Genomic DNA, 23,836 nt, shown 5'->3' with positions numbered 1-23,836 from the left:
AAAAATAACCTTGGGTGAGAATTTAAAGAAAAAAAACATAAAAGAGATGTAGACGTTTCTGCTGGGTCTCAGCTGCAATGAGAGGTCTGATTTCACTTTGGAAACATGTGGACTCCTTTCGAGGACAACCGACTCCTAGACTTCCAGAGCTGACCTTATTTACTTTTTGTTGTAATTTTTGTTACTTAAGTGTGTACATGCATAAAAAATAATCTCTTTACGCTTAGAGTTCTTTCATAATTATAGTCAGTTTTATAAACTAAATATACACATTTATATGTGTGTGTGTATATGTGTGTGTTTGTGTGTGTGTGTGTATATATATATGTATATGTATATATATATATATACACACACAATTCAAATTAACACTGTTGATTTAACCTGATGATGAATTTTTTCCCTTGAAACTAAATTGCTGCCTTTAGCATGAATATGCCTCCGACTTCTGTGTGACGGTTCTCTGGAGTGTGGCATACCTATATTGCCATGTGCTGGGTGAAGTCAATTCTCCTATCATTTTCTTCCTGCTCAAACCTCTGCACAACCTTTAATAATTCAAGGTGAGGCCCTTGCCCTACATTTGGCAAAACCACATGATTTATTATTAGGGAAATCTCTACTCTTTCTTCATTAGCTTGAAAGGAATATGGTGATGCTGCCATCATGGGCCAGTGCTCAGCTCTGGGTGATCAGATGGTGCACGAGCCTCTGCTGCTCCTTGTGTTTTGAAGATGATTGTGTTGAAACATAAAATGAAAATTCTCATGGAGGCTCCCTGAGAAACCATACTAGTAATCATGACCCTGAGACCAGCGAGTAGTGGTGGTAATAAATAATGAGCGATCCCCTGGGAAGTTGGACCGCAAGAAAAACAAAGGAAAACTAACGCTGGCCAGTTTGGCTCTGCAGTTAGAGCCTCGGCCCTTGGGCCAAAGGGTCTCAGGTTCAATTCCGGTCAAGGACACGTACCTGGGTTGCAGGTTTGATCCCAGGCCCCGGCTGGGGTTGTACAGGAGGCAACCAGTCAGTGTGACTCTTTCATGTTGATGTTTCTTTCTCTCACTCCTTTCCACTCTCTAAAAAAAAATCAATGGGAACAACATCCTCGGGTGAGGGTTAACCAAAAAAAAAAAGAAAGACTCAAAGAATAAATGAAGAATTAGCCACTGTCCCTTTTCACATAGAGATTCCTCTTCCGTGGACAGCCTTAAAAGATGTGTGCTTGGTTATAGTAACAGAGTCTGGTAGGTTTCCTTACAGTTTTATGGATTAAAAAATAAGTAAAATCAAGTAACCCCTGATCAGGCCACACTGATTATCAATACATTAATTAATTATTAATTAATTACATATATTAACACCATACATATAACAAAATTCACACTAGGGAGGGCACTGAGATATTGGGATGATGATATTGAAAGTACATGTTAGAATAGAAAGATAGTAGATGGAGTTTGTGGAGGGAAGTAATCAAATATTTCTTATTTTTGTTTTCAGGATACAATGCAAGCATTTCTATATGTACACGGGAATATTTACATTGTTCCTTTTTTGTCATCGTTCTTAATTATGTGCAAATACACATACCACACAACATAGTGAAGACAGCGGTGTTGTATAGGGAAACAAAACATGTTTTAACAGTCACTGTCTTTGGAGAGCAATCTAGTGAATGTTGGGATATCCATACCTCCCGGCCCGGTAATTTCTCTCCCAGGTGTAGGCACTGGGGAAATCTTGCCCCATGAGCTCAAGGAGACGTATGTAGGAATGGATATGGCAATATTGTTTGCAATAATTAAAAAGAAAGAGAGAAAACTGTCCACCCACAAGAGAGAGAATATATGACGTGATATATTTGTGCATTATTGTGCTCAAGCAATTCCTTCAGGAGGGAGAATGAATGAACTACAATTAAACACATTCAGGCTGGTGACTCGCTCACACTAACTGTTTAGTGACAAGGACAAGTTGTAGGAAATTCATACTTCGAATGCATACACATCGGTACCACTTCTGGAATGCACTAAAATATACATAAAATATTATTTATTTTTTCTACAAACATGTGTAATAAAAATATAAATAAAGGTATGAGATTATAAATACCAAATTCAGGATAGGCATTCCCTCTGGGAGAGGAAGATGAGGGATGTAATCGGGGTGGGGTGGGGTGGGGTGGGTATACACAGGGCTTCATCTCATTTAGCAATGTTGTATTTCTTAAGCCAGGGGATATATCCATAGGTCTATACTCTTTATGTATTTTTATGTATCCCAAATAAGTCATGATACATAAAACATTTTAGCAAACATATCACGTTACATAAGACTCAACTCTGCTCGGAAAACTCTTTAATGGGGACCCTTGAAGCTTCCGTAGGCCCCTGGAACACAGCAGGTAAAGCTGAGCACAAGCCTTGCCGGATGGTCTCACTGGGTTTCTCTGTCAGAGAGGTTTCTTTACCCACTTGTTATCCTAGCAAGACTCTCTACATGAACACATTAGTCTGTAAAGCAAAAGAAACGTACAGCAATCTGGATAAGAGTTTTCTTAAAGCAAATACACCCATGTGAAAGCAGCTGGTGTTACTGTTGGTGGTGGTTCATTTGTTTGCTAGAGGAAAAGCTCCTGGGAGCAGCACACAGGAACACATATTTTCCCTGACAAAACTCGCCACCCCTCGGGAGCTTTGGGTTTCAGGCCCGAAAGCTGCAGCCAAAGTCTAACCTGAATCTAAAGCCAGGTTGGAAAACAACCCCACTGTGCTCCTCAAAGGAGGTCCCGTACATCAGATCAATCGCACAGGAGGGTGTACCGCGGTGGCTCCAACGTCGTGGGATCTGGACCTCGCACAGAGAGCCGTGGAGTCTGCTCCACGGCCCGTCTACCTTGGTGCCCCCGTGGAGCCCAGGACCTACTGCAACCTGGCTCACTCTTCATTCTTTGTCCTGAGGACCTCTGTCACTCATACATCACACTCAGAATACAACCAACCACAAAACAAATTTGGGAGGCATTTACTACAGTGGAACAAGTGTGAGATTTGTGACCAAATGAGGGTTCAGATGGACTTGTGACCAAATGAGGGTTCAGATCCTGGCTCTATCACCATAATGACTGTGGGTCTTGGGAAAGTTACTTGACTATTATGAGCCTCTGTTTCGTCAGCTTTAAAATATATATATATACACATATATATATGTTTTTATTTATTTTCTTAGAGACAGAGGAAGGGAGAGAGAGAGAGAAACATCGACGTGAGAGAGAAACATTGATTGGCTGCCTCCTGCACGCCCCCTACTGGGGACCGAGCCCACAACCCTGGCATATGCCCTGAGGAGGAATTGTGCCGGGACCTCTCAGTCCATGGGATGATGTTCAATCCATCGAGCCACACCAGCTGCGCATGTTTCCTCAGCTTTAAAATGAGGATGAAAACACCTAACTCATGCACGTATAACACCAGCTGGAAGTCAGCAGATGGCATCATTGTTCTCACCATCTTGGAACCCAGCCAACACCCTCACTGACACAGCTCCTGCTGCAGGGTAGGCTGGAGGCCACCTGGTCCTATGCATCTGCACCCACACATCTGTAGGTGAATGTTAGCCTTATCTGGTATGGCACACACAGGACATGAGGCAGATACTTAATGAATGAAATATTAACTCTCCATCTAGCCAAACTTACAATCCATGGGGGATGATTCTGAGAGCTTAATCCTTAAATGTCATTTTTAACTTTTTCATCACCTACCTGTTGCACGCCGATCTAGCAGGTATGATGTGTGTATGGGGGTGTGTTAATGGGCACGACTGTGGAGACCTGGGAAAAGGTGACCCTATGCCTTCCTCAAGTCATGGAAGGATTCATGGAAGAAGTGACACAAGCACCTTTGGGAGGACTACACAGTCTTCAGGAAGATAGGAGGGTGGAATCTGGACACAAGACTCAGCATGTGCAAAGGCACAGGGGCCAGGGAAGCAGTGGATTTTTGGTAAAGCATTAGTAATGAGCATAGCATTCCAAAAGGCAGGGGCAGCAGCAGGGACTGAGTAGGCAGGGAGGGACCTAATTACAAAGAGCCAGAATGTCACAGTAGGGAGAATTTTGAGATGAAAAATGACATGAACAGATTTGTGGTTTAGAACAGTAGTTCTACCAATAACCATTTGATGGGTTAGAGGGAGTGAGTTGTGGACACCAGAAACCAAGCTAGAAGACGATGGCAAGGATTCAGTCAAAAGATGGCCACTTGCACCAGAACGATAACCATGTGGATGAAGAGCAGGGAACGGACCTAAGATATATTGGAGAGACAAACTAACAGGCCCTGAAAACAGGTGGGGTATGAAGAGTCAGGGCAAAAGAGAGGTGTGTGAGGACCCAGGGTTTGGCTTGAGCCTGGATGGGGGAAGCTGCCTCTTGGGGAGATAAAGGGCAGAGAGAGGAGCAGCTGGAGGAGTTAACAATGAATTCATGCTTCTAGTAAGGGAAAAACATCTCTGCAATATCCAGGTATTGATAACAAACAAACACAAAAACACACAACAGCTTGGTTGCAGAGCCATGAAACTTGAGAGAGAGGTGTGGTTCAGAGGCAGGGATTCTGGAGGCCTCACATAATAGTGGTCAACAGGGTCAACGACTTGGACCTGTTACTGGGGCGGGGGGTGGTTAGAGGAAATGCCCCTTCGCTGACAATGCCTCTGTGTAGAATCCTTGCTATCTGCAGCAAGCAGCTTAGAAAATCCCTACAGGAATGCAGTTAAACAACACTCGAAATGGCAAAAAAGAGAAACTCAAGATGAACGTTAAATTGGCTGGGAGGGAAGTGTGGAAAATAACCATGTGAACCACTTAGAACTGCTACGTCCCCCTGTGTCCTCATGTCCCCTCTGACCTACCACCATGCCCTTTCTGCACAATGGGAGCACTGAGCTCATTCATGCTTTGTGTGTGACCATCGGCTTTCACTATGGAGGCCAAGCACTCTGGGCATTCATCCCACCAAATATGCTTGGACCGGAGGCTCTGCACTGTGCCAATCGCAACTAAAAAACAGCACCGGGGCCCTGGCCAGTTTGGCTCAGTGGTTAGAGCGTTGACCTGTGGTCTGGAGAGACCCGGGTTCGCATCTCACCAAGGGCACATACCTCGGTTGCAGTTTGTAACCGGCCCTGGTTAGGTCATGTGGGTGGCAGCCACTTGATGTGTTTCTTTCAAGTCGATGGTTCTCTCTCTCTCTCTCTCTCTCTCTCTCTCTCTCTCTCTCTCTCTCTCTCTTCCTTCCTGCTCTATCTGAATAAAAAATAGAAAAATGTCCTTGGGTGAGGATAAAATGAAAAAAAAACAACAACAAAAAACAGTATCTGAATAAAAAATAGAAAAATGTCCTTGGGTGAGGATAAAATAAAATAAAAAAAACAGTACCGGGGGGAGACTGCATTGTCAAAATACACTTTTAAAACAGACATTGCCATTTACCGATACAGACAAATCTCAGCTTTATGGCTTCTTGGCTGTATCAATAAATCAGTTAGAGCTGCCCCGTCTAGCACAGTGGCCACTAACCACATGCATCTCTTGGGCACTTGAGATGTGGCCAGTCTGGAGTGAGATGTGCTGTAAGCATAAAATGCACACTGGGTTTTGAAGACATTATGAAAAAGATTGTAAAATATCTCATTCATAAATTTTACATTGATTACACAGGAAAATGATAATACATTGGGTATATTTAGCTAAATAAAATATATTGTTAAAAAGATTTATACTGTGTCTTAAATTTTTAGTGTGGCTACCAGAAAATTTAAAATTAATGTGGCTGGAATTATATTTCTATGGGCCAACACTGAGTTAAAGGACTTACATATTTTTCACTCCTGGACATACACTATGGCATATCCTAGGCACATATTATGCTTCATTGTCTTATTTACCCCTCAATTAAAAACAAAATAATTTAGTGCAAATGTTAACATCCTTTCAATCTACTCATAATAAACATGCCCGAGAGCCCTACCCAAATGTGATCCATGAATTATTCAACCCGTGAAATAAATGAAAAGTTGCTTCATAGCCCGTAAAGCAATATCTAAATCCTGCCCCATTCCAAACACATACCCTGGCATCGAAATCACCCTCAGAAGCATCGATATTGAAAGGGAATGACAGCTACACATACACACACAGTAAATACAAATTTCCCGCCAAAGATCTAAAGAATAATAGAGACTGAAGAATAGTAGAAAGCCCATGTATGTACTCGGGGTTATTTGAGTTTTCAGTGCGCACTGTTTCAGCAAGGACTTTGGTCTTTGTCAAATTGCAGAGTATCCCACACTGTGTTTTCAAAGCTGCTTTCCCTAGTGTTAAACACAGTGTTTCACTTAGAAGTCTTAGGAGAAATGACCACATTTTAGTTTCCCTATTTAGAAAAGATGTCCAAGTTCATGCTCTTTGTGTAAGATAAAGCAAACTTTACAAGACTAAACAGGATCCTCCTTCAGGCATTTTTTATCCCTTTGAAGACACTCAGTTATTGCCATTAACATAGTAATTCTCTCTGAATATCAATGTAGAGTTAATTTACCCAATTGCTATCATCCACTTGTATTAAAAGCATCACAATTAGTGAAAAGTGGCCTTTGGAAAAATGATTTGTCTTCTGCTTCTAGCCCCCATTCATCTCCCGGGGAAAGTGATGGCTTGCTTTGTCTTGTTTGCGGATTCTTTAACACTTCCCCTTGTGTTTGTACAACCTTGACAGAGAAACATGTTTATCGCCTGACACTCGATGTGAGCACTTAATAAATCCTTGTTGGATGAATAAGTAAATGAGATAGAAGAACTGCCAGATTACTTTTTCCTTCTCAACAGCTTTGCTGCCAAGAGTTCTCCTCTCTCCCTGCTTGGGAGGTAACGCACAGATCTGATCCGGAAAATGAACAGAGCTACCATCAATGAATCAACTCCCGTGTCTGTTTTTAGATATCAGAAATCCTCACGCCATCTCCCTCCCTTCCCTCAGTCATGTTTTGTTTTACCTGCCACACTCATATTCCAGTTTAATTATACAGCACAAGGCAGTAGCCAGGGGCCTCTCCCTCTTCTTTAACCAATTGACTAGCTCCCCCTGCAAGTGCAGCCTGGCCCACCAGCCCCCAGCAGAGGCCACCCAGAGCCCTGTTATCCCATCTAATGAAGCCAGTGGCCCGTGTATTTTCTCGTTCATCAGGGCCATCCAGACGGCTTCCACAGAGACTTCATAAACTCTCCTGGGCCAACAGGATTTTTTTGGCACACGATAGAAAAGGACTTTAAACCAACCATGGCTTTGAAAGCCCAGCAGTTAGCAGGCTGGCATTTGCGGTGCATTGCTGGCTCTTTCATCTACCTTCTGGGGTGTGGAGCAAGCCATGCATCCTGCGTGTGCCCAGGCCTAGTCTTAAAGTGCCAGCGCCATCACTGTCTGGAAATGGGAGAGCTGTTCCATCTGGGGAGACCGGGGAGGGGTGTCCCTGTGCCTGTTCCCGGTGCTTCCCCATGGGCAGCTGCCAAGGAACCCCAGGCAATTCAGAAGCCAGTTTCTGCAGCGGTGAGGATAAGGTTTTCTTAGGAATCAAGCTCTCTCAGGACTCATGTGGTTCTAATGAAATGAACTGGCGGATTAGGTAAGCGGACTCTGTACACTTCACACGCCCATTGCTCCCATGTACAGGGAGGCAACGGCGAAGTTAGACTCTTCTGCTCCGGTTTCTTCATTTCTAAGTTGGTCATGGGAAGCGGGGGGATGATAGAAAGAGGGGGGCTTTGGGTTCAAACTCTGCTTTCTCCACTTATAATTTCCATAGCTTTTGGGAACCCCTCTTGGAGCCTTCATTTCCCATTTACAAAATAAGGCTAAAAATACCTGCTTTCAAAACTCTTATAAGGATGAGATTTTTTTTTAAGTCCTTATAGTAAATGCTCAATAAATGTCAATTACTATTATTATTATTATTAAAATATATCATTTAAATATATTCTGTATTAATATTTATAATTACTATTACAACATATTTTATTAATATACTATATTATATTTATAACCAATACAATCTTATATAGTATGTTAGCATGTTATATCAATATTTTAATAAATATCTACTGAAATGTATGTTTTGATATATATTAATATATTACAGGTATTATAATATTTACATATTGTTACACTGCATTAATATATTGTCATTAATTCACAGTTACTTCAAAGTATTGATTAATATTGTTTTGTATTGATGCAAGGAATTAACTTATTTTACTGTTTCTTAGCGAGTTTATGCTCCCTATTGAGATACACCGGCAGTATAAGAAAATAAAGGCAGCATTTTCCTACAGTAAACACAGCTTGGTTTTTTTTTTTATCCTCACCCGAGGACATTTTTCCATTTTTTGTTCAGGTAGAGTGGGAGGGAGAGAGAGGAACAGAGAGAGAGAGAGAGAGAGAGAAACATCGACGTGAAAAGAACACATCGAGTGGCTGCCACCCGCACAACCAACCAGGGTTGGGGACAAACTGCAACTGAGGTACGCACCCTTAGCGGGAACCGAACCCGGGTCTCTCCGGACTGCAGGCCGACGCTCTAACTGTTGAGCCAAACCAGCCAGGGCCACAGCCTGGTTTTATTTGAACAAATGTCATTTACTTTTTCAACAAAAGTAGCACCATTAAGACATTCTAGAAAAGAAAGTTCTGACAGCAAGTAAGGAATAACAACCCCGAGCTGAAGTCATCACTGGCCCTCAGTTAATGGTTTCTCCACTCTAGTCTCCTAACCCTGGAAACTGTTAAAACACTCCGGCAATGTTAGCTATTATTACTAACCAGAAACGACCAGATAGGGAAAACAAACAAACATGACCAACCCACTATTTGTCCCTGAAAATTCTGCCTCCGGGGTCTCATGCTGTGGCATTTGCCCATCCTATTTCGAGGAGACAGTTCTACACAGCATCCAACCAGCCACTCTGGCCTCACGACGTCTGCACAATGCCCACGATTTATGGAAACTACATGAGCCCTTAGAGAACTATAAGTGCTTTGTGTCCTGCATTTAGTCAATAAATATATAGTGAGAGCCTACAATTTTGCTTGTGTCATACTACCAACTAGGCAAACAGGGTGAACAAGAAATGGTGAAGCTCCCAGCCAATCATTGCAAAGGGAGCAAACATGTCTGTGGTTACTGGGTGTGAGGACGGCTGGGCCCAGGTAAGCAGGGCATGCTGCGGACCTGCCCCAGTACCGGGCATCAGAGACTTCCCGGAGGGTAGGTTAGAGCAGGCACAGAGCACAGACGGGCAGGGCGGTAAGGGCAGGGCACCTCGAAGATCTGGCACGTTCAGAGCTGCAAGGCCTTCCCTGAGGCAGTTGAGTAGATGCCATGTTTCTTCAACATGTGATGAGAGGACCACCCAAGTCAGAGCCTCCATCATTTCAACAAAATGCAGGTTCTTGGGACTCATCTCAGACCTACTGAATCAACATCTCTGGAGAGGGGCCCAGAAACTGTTAAAAACACCTCAGATGACTGTTCAGCTGAAGCCTGAGAACCGCCAGGGTAGAATGTCAGGGAGAATGAAGAAGCATGAGGCAGATTAAGTGACTAAGGGTCAGGTCAAGACGAGCCTAGAAGTCTTGGACGCTTGGATTTTTCCATGTAGTTTCCAAGCAGCGGTGTGCTGGTAGATGGCTGACAACCAGCTCTTGGGTGAAAGACCCTTGTTGTTGTTTTTTTAAATCCTCATCTGAGGGCATTTTCCCACTGATTCCCAGATAGAATGAGAGGGAGGGAGGGAGAGAAACATCGATGTAAGAGAGACAAATCGATTGGTTGTCTCCTGCACAATCCCAACCAAGGCCTGGGATTGAACCCATGACTCTTTTTTTTTTTTATCCTCACCTGAGGACATTTTTCCATTTTTTGTTCAGGTAGAGTGGGAGGGAGAGAGAGGAACAGAGAGAGAGAGAAATATCGATGTAAAAGGAACACATCGAGTGGCTGCCACCCGCACAACCGACCAGGGCCGGGGACAAACTGCAACCGAGGTACGCGCCCTTAGTGGGAACCGAACCTGGGTCTCTCAGGACCGCAGGCCGACGCTCTAACCGCTGAGCCAAACCGGCCAGGGCGAACCCATGACTCTTTAATCCGTGGACCAACACTCTAACCACTGAGCAAACCAGCCAGGATGAGAGCCCTGCTTTCTAACTGGGTGATTCTGGGTTGTAACTACCATAGTGAAAAACACACAAGAGAAGGTACATTCAACTTTGCAAGACCTAAAGCACAAAAGAAAAAAAGATTTTTTTTATTAAGTTAAGAGATAATAAATCCAAGGTCCAGTGCAGAAACATGATTTTCTTGAGGTCCTGGAGAGGAAACTTTTTGACTTATGCTACATCCACAGTCTTTTCTTCTAAATAATCTACTGATCATAATTATTTGTTGTGAAAATCTTTATTGTAGTGAAAGCTGATTTATGCTACAAAGGCATCTGCTTCTTTCTGAGCCCTTGGTAGATGAGGACCCAACTTCAAGGGATCTTGCAGGCAGGAGTTCCCTTCCGTGTCTGAGCTCACAGCATCATCCCGAAGCTAGATCATGTCTTCCCTCCTGCATCCGTGACTATGACAATTCATTCCACGTGTCATGACTTGAATTTCTGTACATAGTCATCTGTGTATTTGTTCATACATTCTCCCTAGTAACAGCTAACGTTTATTATGGTGTGCCAAGACCTTATAGGCATTAACTGCTTACTTCTTACAACAACCTATGATATAGGCTATTATTGTGTGCATCTTACACAGGAGGAAACTGAGGCTTAGAAAAGTTACTCCCTGGTAAGTGACAGAGCTAGGGTTTGAACCCAGAGTCTGACCAGGATAGGCTATGGTGGCTCATACCTCTCCTTTTTATTAACCAAATAAACTGTTCTACAGTTCCCAAGTTCCTTTCCATGATTCACAGATGCCTTGACATTGGTCATTTGAAAAAGAATGAAGTTGCATCTTTGTTCTCACCCAACTGATTTCAGTGGTTCAATAAAAGCAATACAGTACAGTGGTTCTTTTTTTTTATTTTTTTATCCTCACCAGAGGACACTTTTCCATTTTTTGTTCAGGTAGAGCGGGAGGGAGAGAGAGAAAGAGACAGAGAGAGAAACATTGACGTGAAAGGGACACATCGAGTGGCTGCCACCCGCACGACCAACCAGGGCCGGGGACAAACTGCAACCGAGGTACATGCCCTTCGCGGGAACTGAACCCGGGTCTCTCTGGACCGCAGGTCGATGCTCTAACCACTGAGCAAAACTGGCCAGGGCTACAGTGGCTCTTTGTAAAGGAATTTGATGCATGCCATGTAAACAAATCTATTTCTGTTTTTATTGGCTTTATGATAAAAATTCACAGCATCATAAAAGCATGGAATGTCTTAAAGGCTCCTCCTAGCTTCTCGGGTAGGATCCTCCTTACCTGTCTCAGACACCTCTAGACTAGAAACTGGATCAGCCTTCCTCAGGAAAACATTTTAATGTCAAGAAACATTGCCTTGGTTTTAATCTAAACCTGTCATGTTTCGATTCCAGCAGGTTTCCTCTTATTTAAGCCTCCATTGTGATAAAGTATAGCCTGTCATTAGCCAGTGAATAATGTTGTGCATATTTAATGTGTTTGAAAGTAACTGTCAAGCCCCCCCTTAGTCTTATCCTGCTCAGGCTACACCATCCTTCAGTCTGTATTGCCGTCTAGTTCACAGAGCTCTTCAAAGGGGGATTCCAATATTTAATCAGAATCCATGTATCAAGTAGATAGAACACAATGGACCATTTCAGGCACGATGTTCTATGGAGACCTGGCAAAGTTTCAAGCAGGTTTAGCATAACTTTAAGTGACTTTAAGGGTTTCATAAACTGTACGATAATTGGTCTGAAGAGCCAGTTTGCCTATGTTCTTTTGAGTCTTTCTTTTGTCATCTACATTGTCTGTAATTTTATAATTTCCACATCTTGCATCTGTATCTAATATGTTTCCAAAACTGCAGAGTGGTTGAGATGGACGATTCTGGAGCTAACTGTAACTAGGTGTGGCACTTACCCCTGGCACACAAGAGCAGGACTTGGAGGACACAATTCTTCTGTTCATTTCAAATGCTCATTCTTTATACGCTCAGCTTCCATTTCCCAGTAAGTGTCCTTTTCATAAATGGCCTGATCCTTTCAGAAGACTTTCTTTAGAAAACTACTTTATGCCACAAATCAGAAGTCATTCCTTTTAAAAAGTAACTGTAGTGCCATGAATGACAAAATGTCTTTGTGGCAGAAATGAAAGACATTTAGACAGACAAAAAGCACCTTCTCTGGGGAATTAGCTCGTTGCAAAGGAGAGCAGATACCAAAGGCAGCAGCACCACAGTATTCTAAAATCCCTAGTTAGCACACAAAACAGTCACTGAGCTGTCAAATTAAACTTAAAAAAATTAATATTCCATCCTTTATAAAGAGGCTAATTTTTTGACATATAACATTATAGTAGTTTCAGGTGTACAACATAATGATTCAATATTTGTATATATTGCAAAATGATCACCATAATAAGTCTAGTTAACATCCATTCTCCAGGTTAATTATAATCCACTCGCCATTTACTGTGTAGCATTTAATTAAAAACATCTGTATTTCTGTTTGGATCAAGAAGATAGGCCTCCAGACGAACCTCAGAGGGAAGGAGGTGGGGGAGGGCGGGAAGAGAGAGACAAAAGAACTTACATGCATATATGCATAATCAGTGTACACAGACAATAGTGGTGAAGGCAGGGGGACAGCAGTCGGAGGAGTGGGTCAAGCGGGAAAAAGGGGGGACATCTGTAATACTGCAACAGTAAAGATAAATTTTAAAAAAGAGAGATATGGGCCTCCAGTCCCTCAAAAAATTAAAAATAGAACTATCATATGCTCCAGCAATTCCACTTCTAGGTATATACCCTAAGAAAATGAAATCACTAGGTTGAAGAGATATCTGCTTCCTCACATTCACTGTAGTATTATTTACAATAGACATAGAAACAATCTAACTGTCCATTGACAAATGAATAAAGAAAATGTGTTATACACACACACACACATAGGTGTGCGCACACACACACTCACAATGGAATATTATTCAGCAATGAGAAAGAAGGAAATCCTGCCATTTGTAACAATATGGATGCAACTTGAGGGCATTATGCTAAGTGAAATAAGTCAGGCAGAGTAAGACAAACACTGTATGATCACACTTCTATATGGAATCTAACAAACAAACAAATAAAACCATTCACAGTAAAGAAGATCAGATTTGTGATTGACAGAGGCAAGGGATGGGAGTTAGGGGTGGGGGTGAGAGAATTGGATGAAGGTGGTCAAAAGATACAAACTTCCAATTATAAGATTAATAAGTACAGGGGATGTGATGTACTACATGATGACTATAGCTGACACTAATGTATGGCATACATATTTGAAAGTTTAAAGGGAATAGATCCTAAAAGTTCTCATCACACACAAAAAAGTTTTTGTAACCATATGAGATGATGGGTGTCAACAAACCTTACTGGGGTAGTCATTTCAATATATATAAACATATCAAGTCATTCTAGGTGTACATTTTAAATTTAAACAGTGCTGTATGTCAATTATATCTCAATAAAACTGATAGAAAAAAAAGATGCTTCTACCAAACCATCTTTCCTCTCCTCCCTTTTCCTCCCCTGCTCTTTCTTCTCCTTTCCACTCCTCTTTCCTCTCCCTGCTCCTTCTTCATCCTTTTCTGATACTGCAGCTTCTCCAAAAAACACTCCTCACACCCATGAGAAGTAGACTTGGCTCAGTTTCACGAGGCTGCAGCCAGGTGCTCACCGGAAATCACGCAGCAGGCACCGGCGAGCAGGCATCGTAAGGAGCTGAAAACGACGAGAATTTGTTGCCAGCCTCATTCACTGGGGCCAGTGCACAGAGGATGAAAGTGAATTATGAAGGTTGGAGGATTAAAAATCAAATTTAAAAAGTATGCAAAGATGATTAATCACAAAATTTGTTACTTTACACTCACAGGAGAAACGACTTCTTCAGCGCTTCTCTTCTCCACACATTCCCCCCCCCCGCCTCCCTCTGCAAACATCATTTGTTGCAGTTAGAATCCCGAGGCTGTGTGGTGGGTGCCAGGAGGCCAGTCAGAAGTATATCCATCAGTCTAGAGGCTCTAGGAGACGGCATTATATATAAAAGGGAGACTAAGTAGAGTATCCAAGTGAATCCAGGCAAAAGCCAATAGCTGAGCTAAAACCCGTGTATTGCTGACAACACACTGACTGTGACATGGGTAGGCCAGCTGCTGCCTTGTCTGTTTCTAGGTAGGTCAGGTGTGGCCACCGCCTAGGAGGCAGCGCGTGCTCAGGTGCCCTGTGCAAGCGCCTGAATTTGAACACTCGTGAACATTTTGTCCACCCCATTTTGCCACTTCCTGTTAATCTCATGCATATTTATGTGCCAATTATGCAAATCCCAAGATAAAAATGCATTAAGCACCCATGATTTAGACTGGTTAAGTCTATTACATGGCATAATGAAATTACTGTGTGATGTCCAATTTACCTCAACACTTTCTTTAAACTGTCAGTAAGTTATTAAGTAACCATAACACACCCAAACTGAGTGCTAGGAGGCTTTCTTTGTCCAACCCACCACAGTGCCATGAAATCAGAAACTTCAAGCTAAATCCTTACTGAAGGGGGAGAATATTCCAGAATACACTTAAAAAGGTATAATGTGGATCAAAGTTTAAGAATGACAACACATTGTCTCTGATAAAAGAATTTGGATCAATTTTTAAAAATCACTGGGCAATGTCAACAACACAGGACATGGCAATTTAGAAAATAAAGATGAGTCATCAATGAAAGTTTTACATAGTTGGGTCTTGTTCCCTGAGTTATGATGCTACTGTAGGTCACCAAATTCAAATGTAATTTGAATCTTCAATATGGAAATATCAATTTCCGGAGTCAGAAATAAAGAGATTCAAAAGAACTCACTGAAGTAATCACACCACACACACACACACACACACACACACACACACCTTGAAATCTAAACATAAAGGGTTTGAATGAGAGTCAGTTTGCTATGTAGAGATTTTGTTTGAATTTTGGTAGGACCTAAACCCTCATTATTTCAATGCCCATTAGAAGATATGATGGTCAAGGAACAAGCTATGATGTGGATTAAACTGATAAACATAATATATGAGTAGCCTGACCCACAGCCATCCATCTCTTCCCCTACTACAACATGCCACTTTAATGAGCCCGCAGTGTGATTTATACAGTGCCTGGGTCCTGAGTCATTTGCATAGGGAACTCCCCTCAAAGTCTCCAAGAATTGTACTTGCCTGAGGTTATGAGCTTAGATCCACTGATCAGATGGGAGCCTGAGAGTGCACAACACCGAAAAGTGTCTGAGGCAGCAATTTCACCAATGGGAGGAATCAACAGATTACATTGCCATCCACTAAAGCATTCAAACCCCATCCTACCTGTAAAGAGAAACAGGAACCCAATGCTACCTGCCATTCTCTTTGCAGAGGCACCTGTGTATGAAATAGTACCTGCGGGTGTTTCCACAGAACCTTGGGTTGAGGTCTGCTGCCTGCAAGGATCATGACTTCAGCTCCATGCTCAGGGAGAGCAAACAGGTCACAGAGGGGCTCTCCCAGCCGTGAGCCAGCCAGCCATGGGGCTGGGATTAGAACCTTTGGTGACAAACTCTCGCTCAGGGCTATCCTTCTAATGAACAATGATCAGAGTGCTGGTGAGCTTGATGGGGAGATTGGGAATTCTCCTAAAGGACAGGACACTTTCATGCTTAAGGCCCTCATTTTAACATTATCTTAAAACATCGTGGCCATGTTCATTAGCTAGCAGGAGAGAAAATGTTCAATGACAAAAGAGTCTATTTGTGCTGGAGTCACTGAACAGAGCATCAAAGACATAAAGTCAAAGCCTCCCTCTATTGGCTTTAACTGCCGTATGCTTATGCAGCCAATTTCCCTCTGATGATTTGGAAATTTCTGAGTAAGAGAGGTAATTTTTTAAGCATGATTTAGAACTTTTGGCCCACCCATTTAGAGTTCTCTGTGGATTTAGCAGAAATCAAATCGCCTCCTCATCACCTGAGCTGTCGATGGGAAGCCCCATCTCTGAGGCAATCCTTTCTCAAGTCAAAAAGCAAGCCCCACGGAGGAGAACAAGTTCCCCGGGCTTCCGGAGACGTCAGCAGTCCCCCCTGCACATTTCAGGTCCAAGTTCAAGATGCCAGGCTAGTGCAGTGCTCTGCATGCTTTTCTGCTGGTCTGGCAGTTCTCTGAAAACACGCTGGCTTCCAGAATGCATTAACCTACTTTCCACAGAGGATTCCCTGGCCTTCTCGCTCTGAAGAAGAGGCGGTGGAAAAAGATCGCAAGTGGGAGCTGGGCATGCTCTGCTTTCAACGTGTTACTACTCCTCCCGCTGAACAGCAAGGCAGCCTGAGCCATCGGTACTTCCTGCAACGAACAGCTCCCAGGCTTGCAGGGCCCCCGAGGAAGAGGGATTGGAAATCTGCTAAAATATGGCTGTCTAATCAACAAGAGGAGAACTCATTTGCTAAGATCCCATTGTCCACCCTGACAGATGGCTCTCCCCCTGCGTCCCCTTCCTGCGCACCGGCTGTCTGCAAGGCAAGCCTATTCTTTGCGGGAGCCGGTTGTATTCGCCAGCCTAGTTCTCAAACAAGACAAAAGCTCAGCGAGCCTCCGTTCACAGAGGCTCCCACACCTCAGCGGCCCTTTCTAGCCCTCCAAGCAGAATCAAAAGAAAGCGCGGCTCACTCCCCTTACCTTAGTCCTCATCGGAGACAGGAGCCCTTCCATTTTGGCGGAATCCTCATGCCAGTTGCTCTCCTCTGTAAGTTACTCCCCCTGCGTGCCGTCCTTAAGCATCCCACATGAAAAGAGCCATGTCGGGAGGCGCCCGTCGCTCCCCTCTCCCTGGTGGCGCCGCGGCACCGCCACCCTGTCTAACTTGAATCCCCAGTGCCTGAAAAGCGCTGTTCCTGGAGAAGCCTGCTCCTCTCCTCGCCCTCTTCCCTCTCTCTCTTTCTCTCTCTCCTGTGCTCTCTCTCCTCCCTCTCTCTCCTCCCTCTCTTTCCATAATCTGCCTACAGCTCTCTGTGTACCATGCTCACTTGACAAACGATCCCTGTCTTAGGTACCACATTTGAGCCAAGAAAAGTGATCTGAACCAAACCGCAGGGGCAGCTCACCCAGGACAGGAGGCGAGGGAGGCTGAGCGCTGCCGGGCTTGCTCTGACAGCTGAAGGCTTTGCCTTCCCTAGTCATTCATTCCTCCTTTTAAAAACTAGGACCCGGCAGCAGTGGATCCAGTTGCCACCATTGCTCAGATAGTTTTCTGGTTTGGGTGCAGAAAACTGAAAAAGGAATCTCACCACTTGGATATTTCCAAATACTCATTTGTTTAACCCAGTGTCGACCTAACATCTGGATAGTTAACTGGATTTTTTCTTTCTTTCATTTTTTTTTTTTTTCTGTTTGACCAGATGTTTAGAAGCATAACCTCTCTTTAGGAAAAGTTTCAAAACCAGATTTATGGACTTGGTTCCTGAACAGCTGAGCATTAAAGAATAAGTGTGTGTGTTGTCCAGGACTTCAAATAAACCAGGACCGACTGTTTTATTCAGCACTGCTAGACACTTGTAAAAAGTAGACAATGAAAACATATCGCAAAGACTTGGGTCAGGGCATAATAAAGTTGAAACGATGAGATTTTCCTGAAGTTTCTTATGCTTGAGATATTCTCTATGTGGAAATAATTCAACATCTCTCCTTCAGCTGGTGACTCCTTAATTGTAGCTAAGAACACCTAGGCCATTACCAAAGTGTTCACATAATATCTGTGACACACTCACACCATATGTGAACTCATCAATTATATTTAAAGCTGATGCCCCCAGTCCCTTGTCCCTTGGATAGAACTTGTCCCTTTCTCTGCTGTTATACTGGACTCTCAGTGTATCTCCAAGATGGGGTAATCCACACACTGTCCTCCAGATGGTGTCAGAGGCTGGCCCTCTTTACCCTGCCTCCTCCTTCATTCACGTTCTTAATTTGAGTAACCCATGTTTTCTCCTCCAATTCATACATCTGCATTCTAAAGAACTTCAGACTACACAACTCCCGACCTGCCATTTCCGGGGACCTCTGGACCTTGTTCCTCTTGTTATTGGCTTAAACATTAATATTCCTTACTCAGCACCTTAGTGTTTGGGGTCCCTTAATCTCTTGTGTTATTCATTCATTCAACAAATAGTCACAATGTGCCTACTATGAGCTGGAACCTGTTCTAGTTTCTGGTGAGACAGTGGAGAACAGGACAGAAAAAGCCATTGTCCCCAGGCCCTTATGTTCTCAAGCAGGTATGATACAAAATTCAACCAACTGATTAAGTCCTCCCATTGGTAACCTCATTTTTTATATCAACTTCTACCCATGTGTTTCTCTACAGGATGGTAAACCCTCTCATGAGATCCTCATCCAATACAGCTTCGTTCTCTGTGCCCTTCTCCTAACTGGATAACCATTATGAACTTTCTATGAGAAAATGAAAAAAGTAATTTGTTCTACAAGAATTCCATTCCTGAACCCCCACCTTTCATTTTAATTCCTCTCCTCTTCCCCACACCCTTCCCCCATTCCTTCAAAGGCTTTGATTATTTGGGGTGGGGGAGAAGATCCCTCTTGTCTTTTCAAGATATTATCCTCATCTGCCCCACTTACTAGCCCTGGGCATTAACACAGGCTGGCTACCCTGTGCATTGTTGAGACATCACTCATTTCGTGTGCCACACTGAGCCTTCGTCTGGTTTGATTCCTCAGTGACTTGGACAAGGCATATCTATTGTTTGCTTTTACTTTTTGTTGTTGTTGTTAATCCTCACTGGAGGATATTTTTCCATTGATATTTTTTGACAGAGTGGAAGAGAGGGAGAGGGAGAGAGAGAAAAAGAGAGAGAGGCATTGATTGGCTGCTTCCTGCACAACCCTGACTGGGGCCAGGGATCGAACCTGGAACCCAGGTTTGTGCCCTTGACCGGGAATCAAACCCGTGACCTTTTGGTCTGCGAGCCTACGCTCTAACTGCTGAGCCAAACCTGCCAGGGCTGTTTTTTATTTTTGATCATTTTTTTCTGAGCATTCTGTTCTGGTCTTTGTCTCTAATCCCAGAGACCCTCTCACCAGAACTTCCAATCAGGATCACTTTTCTGGAGTTTAGTCCTTGACCCCTTTAACTTTAACACAACTGATCACCCCTGCTTCTTATTACTCTTCCTGACCCCAAATCTCTCAAAGGATTAGTTTAAAGTGGTTGAACAGAGTGGGACTGTGTCAAGGTTAAAAAAAGTTAGACTGCCTGGCCGGTGTGGCTCAGTGGTTGAGCATCAACCCACGTACCAAGAGGTTACCGGTTCGATTCCCGGTCAGGGTACATGCCCAGGTTGTGGGCCCCATCCCCAGTGAGGGGCATGTAGGAGGTGGCCAATCAATGTTCTCTCTCATCGATGTTTCTGTCTCTCTCTCTCCCTTCCTCTCTCTCTAAAATCAATAAAGAAAAAGAAAAAAATTTTAATTAAAAAAAAAGTTAGACTAATTACACGTTTCAGGCTGGTTGGTTTCTTACAAACACCACACATAGTTTTCAGAACCAGAACAGGCTTCCTGGCCCAGAGGAAGAGTCTTTGGAAAGGAATTTTGGGTATGCTATATCATCACACTACATAAGAAATGGGTACCTCTCCTGGTTGTTCACGCCAGTCACCCTGTCCCAGCATGTTTTCACAGGGGTCTGTGAGGTCCCCGACTAAACCAAACTACTGGGAATAGACAGGACCCAAAACCAAATTAGAATCTGGAAATGCTGCTGCTGGTGGTGATACAGATGAAGATGACAATAGCTGTTGAACAGTGCTCTGTAGTAGGCACTGCACTGCTGATTTTCTTTTTTTTTTTTTTATCCTCATCCGAGGACATTTTTCGATATTTTGTTCAGATAGAGTGAGAGGGAGAAAGAGAGAGAGAAACATCGACGTGAAAGCGACACATCGAGTGGCTGCCACCCGCACGACCAACCAGGGCCGGGGACAAACTGCAACCAAGCTACGTGCCCTTAGCGGGAACCGAACCCGGGTCTCTCCGGACCGCAGGCCGACACTCTAACCGCTGAGCCAAACCGGCCAGGGCTGCACTGCTGATTTTCATGCATTAGCTCAGACACTCCCCTCAGCTGCCCTGTGAGGGAGAGACTATTATCGCCAGTCCACGGACGCTTCGGTTAAGTAATTTGCCCTCACAAGGGACCTACATTTAGCTCCATGTGGCTACTACTAGTGAGAACATTTCTTTCTCATCTCCTCCAGCGACATCAGACATATAAAGAGTGAAGTGCATTTTTAATGATTCATTCTGTAATAGTCAAGGGCTGCAAATCCAGCATTTGAAACTATTATTTTAGGCTATTATGTTAACTTTTAGTACCTCATTCACTTATTTTTTCATGAAACCACTATTCATTAGCCATCTACCATGGAAGGCACTTATGAAGCACAAAGTCTTATGTTAGGACGTAAGATAAATGGTTATTTGTAAAGTGGAATATACCAGTTAATTTATTACCCATCATTTCCAAGTCCTTTAAGAACTGATTACTCTATCTCTTATATATACAGGGTTTCCCAAAAAATGTATACACAACTTTGAATAATTATAAAGCCAGTGTTTATTAAAATATATTTCATTTTCAAAATGTAATAGAATCTACAGACACCCTCTGTACATTCTTTGGGACACCTGTATGTATAAAGGGGACGAGACGTGGGGGAGGGGAGGTGCGGTGGAGGGGGGTAGGAAATGGTCTAGCCTGGGCAATAGATGTGCAATGTCAGTGCACAATAATCATGCGATTATTAACCATCCCGACACTCTGGAGAATGATTAATGTCGCCAAAATTGTCATAGTGGCAACAATAATTCCCAGATTTCTTTAAATTGTGGGGGGAGGATGGTCTCTGCTTGCAACTGAGTGTTCCAAAAGAGTTCCTTCAGCTTCAGAAAGGGCAGAATTTACAAAATGGGTTAACTCAGCCTTGGAAGAAAAAGCCAGTGAATATCAAACATAGAAAAACTAGTCAAATAGCATTACATTCGCACTGCAGGGCAAGTATTAGCTGAAATCGGACTCAAGGAATTTCCACTGCACAGTGGGGGCTTCTGACCTACAGAGAGAATGTCCTGCACCAGGAAACCCTTCTTACAAATGCCCTTGTCCTGAGGGCCATTCTTCTTCCCCATTCTGTTGAAAAACAAAAAATGAAATGGGAGGAGGAGGAGGAGAACAATAATAACCCTCTCTAGGCCAGGAGCACTTGGACATTTGGAAATGTCACAAAGGCCATTAGACAGGTCATGGTCAGACGCTCAGATTTCCCCTCTCTGCTACATTAAAACACTGACCCTTTCTTCCCTCCCGTCTTTGCCATCTCCAGGGTTAATTTCTTTAGGCCCCTTGTCATCTCTGGGGACAGCAGTCAGTCACACAATTAAGGGTCATTATCGGAGGATTGTATTGCCCAGCTTCATGGACAGTTTTCGATCTATTAAGGTAAGAGGATTGTGTGTACACAACCACATAGGTTTTTTCCTCTGTGACCTTTTACTTCTTTTTTTTTCTTGTGGTACGTGCCCCTAGCAGGAACCGAACCCGGGACTCTCTGGCCCGCAGGCGGTCACTCAACTGCTGAGCCAAACTGGCCAGGGTTCACTTTTACTTCTTATTGGGAAACATCCTCATTAAGACTCGGGCTTTAGGATGATAAAGAATAGAAAAGACCTTACTCCTGGATTGACTCCAGACATCCTGGGCAACACCGAGGGTCTACTTAGCTGATGCTGTGACTCTTCTTCCCGCTCTCCCTCTCCTTTGCCTCTGCTCCACGTCTTAGGCCACACACATTTGCTTCGCTTTATAATGTAAATATCAAAATCTGACTCAGACAAAAACTTCACTCGCTGCATGCAAAGGTAAAGTGCTCAATGAAAACTGTGATTTAATATCCAAATGCTTGAATTTACGTTTGCATCTGTGTAAGGATAAGTATTCTATAAATTCCTGCAATACAAATGTTATATAGTGATTGACCTTCTAATTGCTTTCACATGCATCACCTTTTTAAACCCTCACAATAGTCTTGTTAGGTGTGACAGGTATCAATTTCCATTTTGCAAGTTTGGGGAGGTGGATAGAAAAAGAGTAATATTTACTGAACCTCAATTTTGTTCTGTCCTTGAGCTAAGTACTTAAGTGCTGCCTCATTTAATCTTCAAAAGTACATGATCATCCCCATTTCACAGGTGAGAGAACTGAGACTGGGAAAACTAAGTATTGGGCAGATTGCATCATTTAGACTCAGTTATTCAGGCATTTTGTTACCCACGCCATCTGCCACCCAGACATGGCCACACTTTCTCACTTTCTCTGGGTATGACTATGTGACTTAATTGGCCAATGGAATTTTTTTTAAATTTATTTTTATTGTTAAAAGTATTACAAATGTCCCTCTTTTTCTCCCCCATTGACCACCTCCTCCCTGGTCCCACCCCCCTCCTGCCTTCCCCACACTATTGTTTGTGTCCAATATGCATATAAGTTCTTTGGTTTATCTCTCTCTGCACACCCCCTTCCCTCTGAGGTTCACCAGTCTAACAACCAATTTGTACTTCTTTATCCCTTCACAATTTTCACCCATCCCTCAACCGCCCTCCCATCTGGCAACCATCAAAAAGTTCTCTGTATCTATGAGTCTGTTAATCTGGTTTGCTTGTTCATTTTGTTTATAGATTCAGTTGTTGATAGATATGTATTTATTGCCATTTTATTGCTCGTCTTTTTGATCTTCTTCAAGAAGACCCTTCAACATTTCATATAATACTGGTTTGGTGGTGATGAACTCCTTTAGCTTTTTCTTGTCTGGGAAGCTCTTTATATGTCCATCAATTATAAATGCTAGCTTTGCAGGATAATTTTGATTGTGGGTCCTTGCTTTATATCACTTTGAATATTTCCTGCTACTTCCTTCTGGCCTGCAAGGTTTCTTTTGAGAAATCAGCTGACAGTCTTATAGGAACTCTCTCATAGGTAACTAACTGCTTTTCTCTTGCTACCTTTAAGAGTCTCTCTTTATCTTTAACTTTTTGCATTTTAATTATGATATGTCTTGGTATGGGCATCTTTGAGTTCACAAATGTGGTAGAAACAGAAGCTTGAAAATGTCCATGGAAGGACATTTGATTTCTGGAGAAGGATAAGAGAAGATCTAACACACAGACGTATAAGCAAGCTCAACTGAGCCCAGTCTAGATCAGTGAAACCCTGCAAACTTCTCAACAACCAGTGTCTACCATTGTGTGGCACCAGCAGTGTGTTCCTTATCAGCTAAAGGATACAGTAACTTATCCAAAATCATAGAGTTCCTAAGCAGCAGAAACAACCCCAGACACAGTTCTTCTAATTCCAAATTCCAAGTGTTTCCTACTCTGCGACAGCTCTGAAAGCAAGTCAGATAGAGAAGTAGAAATACTTTATGATGATGAAAGTATTTTCCAAACCTCTGGATCAATCTCTGAGTTTTAAGACA

Source organism: Molossus molossus, unplaced genomic scaffold, assembly GCF_014108415.1.
Source record: "Molossus molossus isolate mMolMol1 unplaced genomic scaffold, mMolMol1.p scaffold_m16_p_32, whole genome shotgun sequence".
Classification (NCBI taxonomy): Eukaryota; Metazoa; Chordata; class Mammalia; order Chiroptera; family Molossidae; genus Molossus; species Molossus molossus.
Note: the sequence above shows the minus strand (reverse complement) of the source record.